This window comes from Oryza sativa, chromosome 4 (genome assembly GCF_034140825.1).
Source record: "Oryza sativa Japonica Group chromosome 4, ASM3414082v1".
NCBI classification, from domain to species: domain Eukaryota; kingdom Viridiplantae; phylum Streptophyta; class Magnoliopsida; order Poales; family Poaceae; genus Oryza; species Oryza sativa.
The window spans coordinates 10,262,245-10,273,998 of NC_089038.1; the positions used below are offsets into that span (position 1 = coordinate 10,262,245).

The 11,754-nt window shown below is 41.4% G+C and overlaps 2 long non-coding RNA genes across 2 annotated transcripts; one reads left to right on the forward strand and one right to left on the reverse strand.

Moving 5' to 3' along the window:
• The first annotated feature begins 1,181 nt into the window (after positions 1-1,181).
• LOC112938574 (uncharacterized) lies at positions 1,182-5,518 on the forward strand. The gene is made up of 2 exons (XR_003241700.2): positions 1,182-1,783; positions 2,134-5,518. It is a non-coding gene; the product is annotated as an uncharacterized lncRNA (long non-coding RNA).
• LOC107280536 (uncharacterized) lies at positions 5,478-7,764 on the reverse strand. Its single transcript, XR_001545056.3, has 3 exons — positions 7,520-7,764; positions 7,331-7,445; positions 5,478-5,533 (listed from the first exon to the last, which is right to left on the reverse strand). It is a non-coding gene; the product is annotated as an uncharacterized lncRNA (long non-coding RNA).
• Positions 7,765-11,754: the final 3,990 nt, after the last annotated feature.

The following is an 11,754-nucleotide window of genomic DNA, read 5'->3' on the forward strand; positions in this document are numbered from 1 at the left end:
CCCTGTCGACGCATCTCCTGCACCCCATCGACATCGGCTCTCGTGCTCCTCATCGCCACCCACAGCGCCGCCGGGGTGTACAGCATGCCACAGCTAGCTCGGCGCCGCCACCGCCGGCGGGAGTGGAGGTTGGCGAGGAAGAAGAGCCGGAGGAGCACCGCCACGCCGCCGCCCCTCCTCAACGCCGCCGCATGTGAGTAGGAGAGTGGGAGTCGAGGACGACGAGAAAGATGAGCTGGAGGAGCACTGCCGCGCCGCTGCCCCTCCGCAACGCCGCTGCCCCTCCGCAACGCCGCTGGCATGAACACTGCCGCTGCGCACCGAGCTCGTTGCACTAGGTTGTACACCGCGACGGCACTGTGGGTGGCGACGAGGAGCACGAGCGCCGACATCGACGTGGTGCAAGAGATGCGCGCGATGGAGCAGCGTAGCAGTGCCGGCGTCGACGGTTGCGTGCGGTGTAGCAGGGGGCGTCGCCGGCGTCGACGGGACTGTCGAAATGAAGGGGAGGGAGAGACTGACGTGTGGTCCCTACGCAATTTTTCACCCTGGGTTGCCACTTTGGCATGCTACATAAGCAAAAGTGGCTAATAATTAAGAGTCCACTGTCACATCCTAATTTTCGTTTTAGGATTTATAAATTATTTAATAAATTATTATTAGAATTTATATTAAATGTTCATTAATTTACAAGTGAAGCTAAATGTGGGAAATAAAATTTTCTAAATATAAAGCATGGCTGGATTTATTTTTATTAAATTCTCCATGGTTAATTATACTCTCTGGAATTTTCTCAGATTTTCCGGAGCTCAATTTCTAATTTTAATAATACAAACAACATTTCAGTAATTATCCACATATTAAATTAATCATTAAATGGTCTAATTATAATCTTGTTAAGTACTTTGAGTGTCCAAGTATTTTCAGGATTTTTCTTGAAATTATTTGAGCATTGGAAGTATTTTTAACAATTCAAAGATCATTTCAGTGATTAATTTAATTGGAAAAGTAATTAAAATTCCTCTTTTCCTTTTCGGGCCGAAACAGGAAAAGTCCTCTCTCTTTCTTGGCCCAATCTCCTCTCAGCCTGCAGCCCTCTCCCTCCCTCTGTCGAAGTCTGCTTTGTGTCCCTCTTTCAATCGGGCCAAGAAGTAGAAGCCCAGCCGAAAAGTCTAATTTTCGTCCTTTGCACTGTTCATCTTCAACCTCTGGACAGCCGAACTGAGACCGAGTGGGCTAGGTTTTTCCCATCCAAATCCGGCCTTATCTCTCGTGTATTCCGAAAATTAGTTGAGGGGAAATATTTCCTTTATCTTCCTCTCTCGTTTTCCTTAAGAATCGGAACCTAATTCCTTGTATTTTATCCGAGTCAAACTCGTTTTTGAGTTTACCTCTCCAAACTAACCCTCGGATTTTCCGGTTAAAATCCTCTCGTTTTGAGTTCGATCTCTCTCACCCGTGCCTATATAAAGCATCCCTAAGTCGTCCTCTTCCGTTTGCCTCAAGTTCCGAGCTCTACCGTTGCCCGTAGCGCCGCCACCGCGTAGCCCTAGCCGCCGCCTTCGTTGTCGTCGTTCCAACCGCGTCGCGCTGGGGTTGTGGTCGCCGTCGCCGCTTACCGTCGTCGCCGTCGGGTTCGCGCGGTGGAGGAGCACCTCGGCCGCCCCTTTTCAGCCGCCGAAGACCGTCGGAGCGCCGTCGCCGAGGTTGACCCGAGCCAAGCCGCCGTTGGAGTTCGTCGCCGGCCTTCGTTCGTCGTCGTCCGTCGTTGTTTTTCGCACCGGTGAGTTCGCGTCGTCGTCCTCTTCGCATGGGTGTCCTCGGAAGACCCGGCCATGTCCTCTAGCTCCGGCGACATCATGGTTCAGAGCCATGGCCGGCGATCTCATGGTTCAGAGCCATGGCCGGCGATGATGTCATCGATGACGTCATAAATCCTTTTATTAGTTTTTCTGTATTAGATGAAATATGATTAAAACTTCGGAAATTCATAACTAAAATATCGTAACTCGGATTTAAGTGGTTCAAGTTTCTAAATTCATCTAAAATCGAGATCTACATGTTAAAAATATCCACATGTACTGTTTATGCTTGTTTTTGTACTGTTTTATTGATTGTGTTTATTTGCTTTAGTTTCTAACGTTCCGGAGGAGAGCGTTTACGTTGAGGAAGGTTCAGAAGCGTTTGAGGAAGCTCAAGGCAAGTCACACAGATCCCAAACAACTCTTTGAGCATGTTGAACCCGTTTAAAGCTAATGTTTTATTTTAACTTATGCATTATTTTCGAATGTTATCGGGTGGTGAGCCTTTCCCATTTAATTATGGCCAACAATGACTTTATTTTCCTATGAGTAATAAATTGATTAGCTTGAACCTTATATATTGGTTTGGTTCACCTAAATGCTATATATATAATTGCTTAGCCATGCTTAGAAACATTAGCTTATTTATGGGATGAATCATATTACATTATTACTTATGGTTAATGGTAGCTCACGATGGTTAATCGTGTTATGATAATTAATTGATAAATAAAACCTGATTAATGGTGGGTTGTGAGCATGTGATTTTGATGGTCGTGCTCATGGCAATTAAAGGACCAGTTCGTGAGCTACTGTTGTGAAACATTAACCGTACCAACCACAAGCCAGCGTGGACAATGGCTTTACCTTTTGTATAGCATGATTCATTGCGGGGTGCCAGACTGAGAAGCAGCGAGAAGTTCGTGGGGGTCGCTGGGGAGTCCATGCCTACCTCTTTAGAAGAGCAAAAAATTAACTCCGAACCTAAGAGGGGCATTCGGATAATTACCAAACGTAAATGTCGTAGGCTCTCCGGACCTTCCATTATAATTGAGAGATGAAATAAATAATTCAAGTCAACAACAAGCATAATGAAATATCTGACGCCTCGAGAGAGGAATATTGGAGATATTGCTGGGCCTATAGCCTGCCAGTCAACTTTAGCCTGAGATGTGCCCGTCAAACCACTCGAAGGCGGCGACCAGTTGTGTTACACATTCAGGAGACTTGACAAAAATGGCTAAAGATCTACAACATCTCAAATATTCTTAACTCATACTCATGTGAATCTAGTTCCCAGGATGTACACTAGATTCACACTTTCATCTCAAGCATGGAAATACATAGAAAAATACACTTAAGACGAAAGTGATTCTAAATTACAACTACTTCATAGTTACATAGGCCGACCAGCCAAATAAATATATAGAATAGCGGAAGCTTGACTACCCAATCCTCAAGCACACCGACTAGGGATTTACCCCATTAAGTTCAAGTCCTAGAAGAAGCAGTCGATTACCCGCATCACTCAAAGACTAAATCTAAAATATGCAAGCAAAAGGTTAATTCAACAGCAAGAGTCAGTACATTATTAGAAATAATGTACTACCAGCATCACTAAAAAACTAAATCTAAAACATGCAAGCAAAAGATTAATTTAATAGCAAGAGTCAGTACATTATTAAAAATAATGTACTGGCAAGCACCAACACAAGCCTAACACCCTATTTGCAAGACATATAATCAAGGAAGGCATAATATGTCTCTTTTTATCATAAAGCAAGTTTTATTTGCATAAAACACATTCAAATCAGATTTTGCTTTCAAATAAATTTCAGCAAGCTAGTACTTAGCATATGGGCACATTAATCATGTATAAGTATGCAGCTCATTGCTATCCATGGCAGCAAGGAGATCATTCTCAAATCTCATCACATTTTGAAGTTAAATTTCAGCATTTAGAAGAATAAACATAAGTCTGCAGAGTTTGTACACTTTCCCCACAAGATGCGAAATAATAATCATGCAAGAGCATGGCACGTGATACATAAGTACCCGATTTATTACCCGCAACAAAGCTGTTCCAAAATTCATGATTTAGCCTTACACCAGCACGATACGCGATACATAAGTACCCGATTTATTACCCGCAACAAAGCTGTTCCAAAATTCATGATTTAGCCTTACACCAGCACGATACGTGTTACTCCATCTTAAGCCATACACGTTATATGACCTAGAACCGTTAAGTGGCGGGCCCACGCCTTAAACTTAACGCCGTGGTGGCGGACACAACGGCAACCCACCACGAGGCACAATACTGTTGTATCACGTCGGGGTAAATAGGAAGCTCTTCTGAATTATACGAACTCATATACACCGGCCTACCAGAATGTAAGGCTAAATCATAAATAATTTTCTAAGCTTGGGCTATCCCGTACTAGCACATGTGGATGTGGTTGCACTGTATACGAAATGAACTGACATTGAGTGAAGTCCTTAGGTCGGTTTGGACGCACTCTACCCCTATCGGTACACAACAAATCACCATATGTGCACCACTTGAGGCCCAAACCTAAAATCCATATTTTGCTCCATTTTATTTATCAAAATCATAAGTATTCAAGTTCTGTCTAGATTATTTCAGAAACAATTTTCATGTTTGTAATGAGCCCATAATGACAAGGAACACCATTCTAAGCATGGCTAAGCATTATTGTAACCTAGTGACATCAAAACTCGTATATATAAAGTGGTATATGTCAGGGTTATGGATACCACATACCTAATAGTAGTTGACTAAATCTCGGTAGGACCCACCACATACCATGTCTTATATGGAAACAACCTTCGGATATAGGAAGAGTTCCGCGTAAGGAAGGATGAATAGAGTTCTACATGGAAACGACAAGGACTACTCGGATTGTATCCATATTAGTTTCCCTAGTTCTACTTGGACAAGGAGACACCTATGGGTATAAATACAAGGCCCCCTAGGAGGAGAGAGGACACGGAGCAATAGATCAACATACAAGCCAACATACGCCAAGACATGCCGCCGGATATCGACTTTAGAGATAAGCATGGCTAGTCCCCTACGGTGTCTACAGATGCTGTCAGGAGAGACATAGCGCTGTCTTTGATCTCGCCGGGCACGGATTCGAGGAGGAAGACTACTCTGTTATCGACTACGGGATGGTTTTATGGCTGTCAAGTCGGCAACAGTTAGATAGGCTACCCCAAATATTGTACTGGTGTGATCATGGTGAATAAGAGCAACGACTGGCTTCGACCGACAAGAGTAGGGTTATTACCTAACAATTCAGGGGCCTGAATCTGTATAAAAATCCTCATCCCCATTTCTTTTATTACAATTTCGCATATATCCTAGTACCAACGATCCCTATACTATGCAAATACCGGAATCACGACATCAAATACCGGAATCGCGACATCAAACGTCGACAGTATAGTCATATTGTTCCTAAGTTTAGGAATGATGGATATGGATATATGTGGGGTTAAGGTGATAATGCAAATAATAGGAGTTTGTCTAACAAGTTTAACAAAATTTTAATTTATTACTGTACAATTGACATGCAAGATTTGCAAACATTTTCAATAACCTCCAAAACATAGGTTCAAAGTGATTAAAGAGAGGGAGGTGGGACTTGCCTTGCAACTGGAAAATGTCAGCACCTAAATCACTTCTTCACCGTCTAAGCAATCATCTATACAAAGTACATGTTATGCAATTAAACACCGAAATATGCGAAAAATCCAAAATGCTTTAAAATGCATGATTTGTGCACAGTGGATAGGTATTGGTCTAAGATGAATTTAGGTGAAAGAATTTCTATTTTATCTCTTTTTATTTGGGAGTTATGAATTTTAGAAATTTGCGTGGTATAATATAGGATTTACTTAGGTACTATTATGAAATGCTATTGTAAGGTGATTCTTATTAAGTTTATATTTGCTGGGGTGAAGATATGTGTTTTCTAGGACTAACATATTTGGTTTCATAATTTTTAGAGTTAATATGAATTCTTTATGTATTTTACAAGTTATAACATGTTATAGGTGTATAGTGTTATATAGGTTCATGGCTTTAGAGGTTTAGGTCCAGAACTTGCCTCATCTAGCCAGTGATGTATAAAATGAGTATTTTAGTTAACTAATCTAATCTTAGTTCATAATTTTAGAGTTTATATTATTTTACTACACATTTTATAAATAGGGATGGTCTATGTTAGTTACTTAACATACCAACCTAGAAATTGTTATATGAGTTAAGTTTGCTAAGTCTTTGGGAATTAAGGCTGGAACTATGACCTCTCTGGTCTAACAAGTTTTATTTTGGTTTATTCATAGCTAGAGTGCATTTTAAATACCTTTACACATATATTTTGCTTAATCATTACTAGGTGATTAACTCCTAGGTTATCTATTTAAAGATTAGAGCTATAATCTGTACAGAAGGTGTCATATTTTATTTTACTATGATGAAGCTCACTGTTTGCTGGTTCTATAGAAACTTGGTTCATTCCATTTGAAATAAAAATGAATTTCTACAAATTTTAGAATTTAAAGGCTGCTCTATGTTGGTTATTACTTACATAATTTTTTATAGGCTTTTATCATATAGTAAGTATATAATTTTATTTTATAACTTGGAATTATATGTTTTGGTGATTCTACAGAACTTGTGTTTACTCAAAAAGGACCTAAGATGAATTTTATATCAATTTCTAAATTTCAGCTTAACTTGGAAGTAATAGTTTTAGAGGCATTTGATGTAAATTGTGTATATGTTTTATTTTACTTTGATTTTAGAGAACATGTTGGTGGATCTGTTGAAGCTAAGTTTGCTCTAAAATGAGTTGTAATGAGTTTTCTATGCATTTTATAATCCTGTGCATATTTTATGTCTGATTTTTCTTAGATGAATTTTAGAGATAGATTTTTGTACTTTATGTGTCACTTCTTATTTTATAACATTATAGTGCTAAATTTTGTGAATCTATAGAAATTGGTTTCACCTAAAAAGAGTTTAGATGAATTAGTTAGGAGTATGCAATTTTGAAGTTTAAAGTAGATTTGAACAATTCAGCACATGTTGAATAGCTGTTTTCATTAAGAGTCCTTCCTGTTTTCAATAAATATGAGTAGGTCCTGCAACAGTGCTGTGTGTCCTGTGCTTTTGCAGAAAGGACCCTACATTAAATTAAATTCTTGTAAGGAGGTCCCTGGTTCGAGCTGAAGCAGGACAAGCTATGGCCGAGCTCGATCTCAAGCTCGCCGGCGGCAAACGGAGGCTCGGATGGTGTCGGAATAAAAATAAAAAGTGTGTCCCACGTCAATGCAATCCTAGAGAAGGTGAATATGCTGTAAATGGTCAACCATAGCGCCCGTATGTTGCAGAATAGTGGAGAAGGTTTTCAGATGGCTTTGCATGTTGCGGTGGAACTTGATTTTGGGCTAAAGGAATGCATGCATTCGATCTTTGGGAGGTTTAGGGTGCTCACCGGTCAGAAGCACGGTGTTGGCGAGGCTTGGACGGCAGCAGCAGCTCGCGGAACGGCTTGAAGGCGGAGGATGATGTCGGCTTCACGGTGACAGCACGGTCCGGTAGATGGAGAGCTAAGAGAAGGTGTACAGGTGGTTAGAGAGGTCTCAAGGATGGTGTATATGTGAGGAATCGACACGAGGCTCACCAGAGCAGCGGGAATTGAAGATTGACGCCGGCGGCCGGAGTTGAAGAAGAAAGGCTCGATCTCTTTAACGACGGTGCCTCAGCTCGTTTCCTTCGGTGGTCTTGCTCCTAGGGTCTTGGTGACAATCATGGCGCAGTGGCTTAGTCTGAGATGGCCTGGGTCGACGGGAACGGCGACGCGAACCCGCGGCTGCGCACTGGACACCGGGAGCGACGACGAGCTCGACGCAGGTGTTCGATCCATGGAAAATGAAGAATATTGAATATGAAAATATTAGGTATGGTGTGTAGATTACGTTGCCATGGTTGAAATGCAGCGAAGCTCACCAGAGAAATCAAGCAATGGATTAAACATCTTCGGTTGAAAGGATTGAGGAGGATGTTCTTGGCTCTACAATAAAGTTCTTGGTCTAATTCTTAGTGAAACATGATGAGGAAGAAGAGTTGAGTTTGCTGGTGAAATGGTTGACCAAATAGTGATTGTTGTGCTGGCAAGGGAGAGATAGGTGGCATGATATGGCATGGACACGATTTTTATGAGTTAGAAACTAATGAGGCTATGTCCTAACTTGTACTCCATCCATGTTTAGCAAGAGAGGCTGCCTAGTGGCCTCATGTAGATGTTTCCAGAAGATTGAAGAGGTATGGTGAAGTTTTGGGTGTAATTTGGACATAACTCTCTCTCTCTCTCTTTCTTTTTTTTTTTAAGTAGAATTTAGGATCAAAGAGGTGATTCGCCAAGGGTGTATGGCTGATGAGTGAATGTCAAGTGGGTCCATGTAGATACATTCTAGGTGAATGAGAGAGGTAGAGTAGTAGCTTAGGTGTGATTTGTATTTTATCTCCATCTCTCTCACCTTTAGAAAAATGAAAAAAAAATTAAATAAGAGAGGTGTAGATGATGTGTGGCTGTGGTTGTTTGATGAGTGGGCTCCACAAGGACTTGGTCCCATAAGTAAGATAGTGTTGGCACTATTACACTATACTATATTACTCTCTTTCTCTAATCCATTTAATTTTAGAATTTTGGAGAGATAAGGTTGCTACAAGGTGTACAAGGATTTGATAGTTCAATGTTCCAAGTTCTAAAGTTTTATTACTTTTTGATTTACCATGGTAATTTAGTAAAGTTGACTAGTTACACTATTGACTGCAGTCAGGAATACTGTTTATACATCTTGTAGTACATATTCCATGTGGTTTCTCTTCGAATTCAATTAAGCCATTGCAACTGATGGTAGAGTACAACAGGTTTAACATTCTGACCAAGTGGTTTAGCTAGATGAGTTATGATTAAATTTTGGTGAAGGCGCAAAGTAGTCTAAGTGATATGCTGTTTTCCAGATTTCTAGCTGAGTTGAAGGAATTATTTGAGCCAACATTTGATGTGATAAATTCAAGCTAAAATTACTATGAACTTAGGATGTTGTGTAGTATTTATGAGAATTTCGGTGAATTTTATTGTTGCTTAATTGCTTTTTAGGAATTTTCTTTAGGCATGACATGAATATGAAACCTATCATGAGATGCACCAAAAATATCCAAAAACAAACCTAAGATACTAAAATGCACATACAACCAAGTGTATTTATTTTCATTTAGGTTTTGCTTAGAGAAGTTAGCTTTTATTCATGTTCATGAGACCTATTATGCAATGCCAACAAAAAATAAAATGCACAAAAATGACTCAAGTTATACAATGTCCCTAGTGAGTATGCATTCTTTCAATCGGGTTTGCATTTTTGTCCTAGGTTAGAAATGTAAAGGTTTTAATTTTTTCCCAAATTTTATTTTAGTTCAAGTTAGGTTGACTACACCTAGGTTAAAAATGAAATTTTATGGTTCACAAAATTGAAGAACTTTCCTTTTAACTAGTTTTGATGGAAATTCCTTAATCCTAAAATTTCGGTATCTTACAGTAAAAGTAGCAAATATTTTAATTGGACCCCTCCTTGGCCCCACCCCCAAGGCTCCAGCCCGCGGTGCCGCTATCCCTTCCATCGCCTGCTTGCCCCCTCCTTCGCCCAACCTTTAGGGCGCCGTCGTACGCACTCCCCAAGCAAACCCTAATCGCCGCTGCCACCTCTTCCTCCATCCCCTGCCACCACAAGCGCCGCCCACTCCCCCGGGCAAACCCTAATCACTACAGCCACAAGGGCCGCCACCCAGCCGTCTCAAGAGTCGCCGTTGTTCCTCCGTCGTGAAGGACTCCGTCAAGCACTGCTCGGGAAGGCATCCTCGTGGCCCTGCCGATCCCGAACGCCGTTGCCGATTCACCACCGCCACGTCGCCGTCGCGCTGCTCGAGCCAACCATCATGCCTCCTTGTGGTACCCTCCGCCCGTCGCGCCGCCCAACTCTATGTCTTCCCGGTCCCCATTGCCTCCAATCCCGAGGGTCGACGCCATGAAGATCTACATCGCCCTCACTCCTTCACCCAATCCCCATCATCATCACGAAGCCACCGATCCCGAGCACCGTCACCTGATTCATGGGATGGGAATACAATGATTGTCCTGGGATTAACCGAAGGTATTTATTTCTTTAATTAGCATGGTCAATGTAATCTCCTTACTTGTAAGTATCATATGCGCCCAGTATTGTATTGTAACGATCCAGTGTGGGTGCTGGGGGGACTCGAGTCCCCCCTACTCCGCTAGATCCTCATTGATAGAAGGGGAGATGAATGGGAAGAATGTATAGGGAGAATAATAAGGAATGTTAGGTCCCGATCTTCCGATAGGTTTTGATAAACAGTCGATTTGGACGGAGTCGCGACACAACTCGATCCGTTCTGAACGAACACGCTACTGAGCCCCGCAATCGCAGCACCACGTCTCCTTTGGTTATCAACCATGCCGAAACCTGGTTGACCTCGTCGAGAAGGCTAATCCCTGCATATGAATCGAAGAACACAAGCAAGAACAAGATAGATTGCGATACAATTGCATATGAATGATTAAGCACTCAAATTTGGGGATCTACAAACCGATCTAGCGGCGAAACTGTTCTTGACAGATTAATCTAAGCAAAACCCGACTCTAAACGATGACGGCTACTGAATAAATATGATTAGGGACATCCTAGGTTGCCCTTGGGCGCACACCCTTTTGGGCTAAGCCCACGATACAATTACAAGGCTCAAAACCCAAACCAGATTCGGACTGGATAAGATACGTGGCTTGTTTTGCAGATTCCCGGCAGCTCGGTAGGAATTTTGATGTGGGACAAAAACCATCTGAAATTAGACTCCATAACCTTTCCAACAAGTATTTATGGGCCCCGAAATTCCTTCTAGATCAGCGGCTAGGTCTGTTTGAAGTTGATGCTATCAGGAGGCCCGAATCCGAATCCAAAACGTGTGAAACTTGACCATTTATCTTCTATGGACCAAAAGTGACGTGGTAAGGTAGAAGTAGACTTAGAGAAGGTCTTGGTTTGGTCCCTAATCAACTTATTTAATCATGCGTGCATTCCTTACGCTCGGCCTCTTTTCTTTCGCCCAAGCAAGTACCTCTGCAAATGAAATCACATAAAACTCATTGTGTAGCAACGTTTTTTCAAATATATAACAAGTAAATCTAATATAGAACATATGCACCTTTGGTTGATTAATATATAAGGTAGTCATGGTTATATCCGAGCTAGTTATGTCTTCATCAGAGAAAATGAAGAGTAGGGGGACTGAAGAAGGAAGAAGGAGATGATTCCGCCCTTAAATCTTGTTCTGGATCTGCCCCCGTCTAGAGTTGATTGGTTAATTATGTAATTCCTCCGTCCCCTAATATAAGGGATTTTGACATTTTGCTTGCACTCTTTGACTATTCGTCTTATTGAAAAAAATTTGAAATTATTATTTATTTTATTTGTGACTTACTTTATTATCCAAAGTACTTTAAGCACAACTTATCGTTTTTTATATTTGCACGATTTTTTTAATAAGACGAGTGATGAAACAGTGCAAGCAAAATATTAAAATCCCTTATATTAGGGGACAGAGGGAGTATAAAAGAAAGTGGTGTACCTTAATGATAATTATATTAATGGTATTTGCATATGGTCGGGTTGTGACAGAAAATGATGGTCAGTTTTGATGAACCCTGAGTTCCTTTCGACACTCAAGGCTGTTGTTGGCCCGATCTTTCGGTGAGTTGTGATAACTACGATTTGGGAGAAACGTTGACGATCCGACTACAACCGTACGAGACGTTGTGTTGCGCCTTAGCGATCGATACAC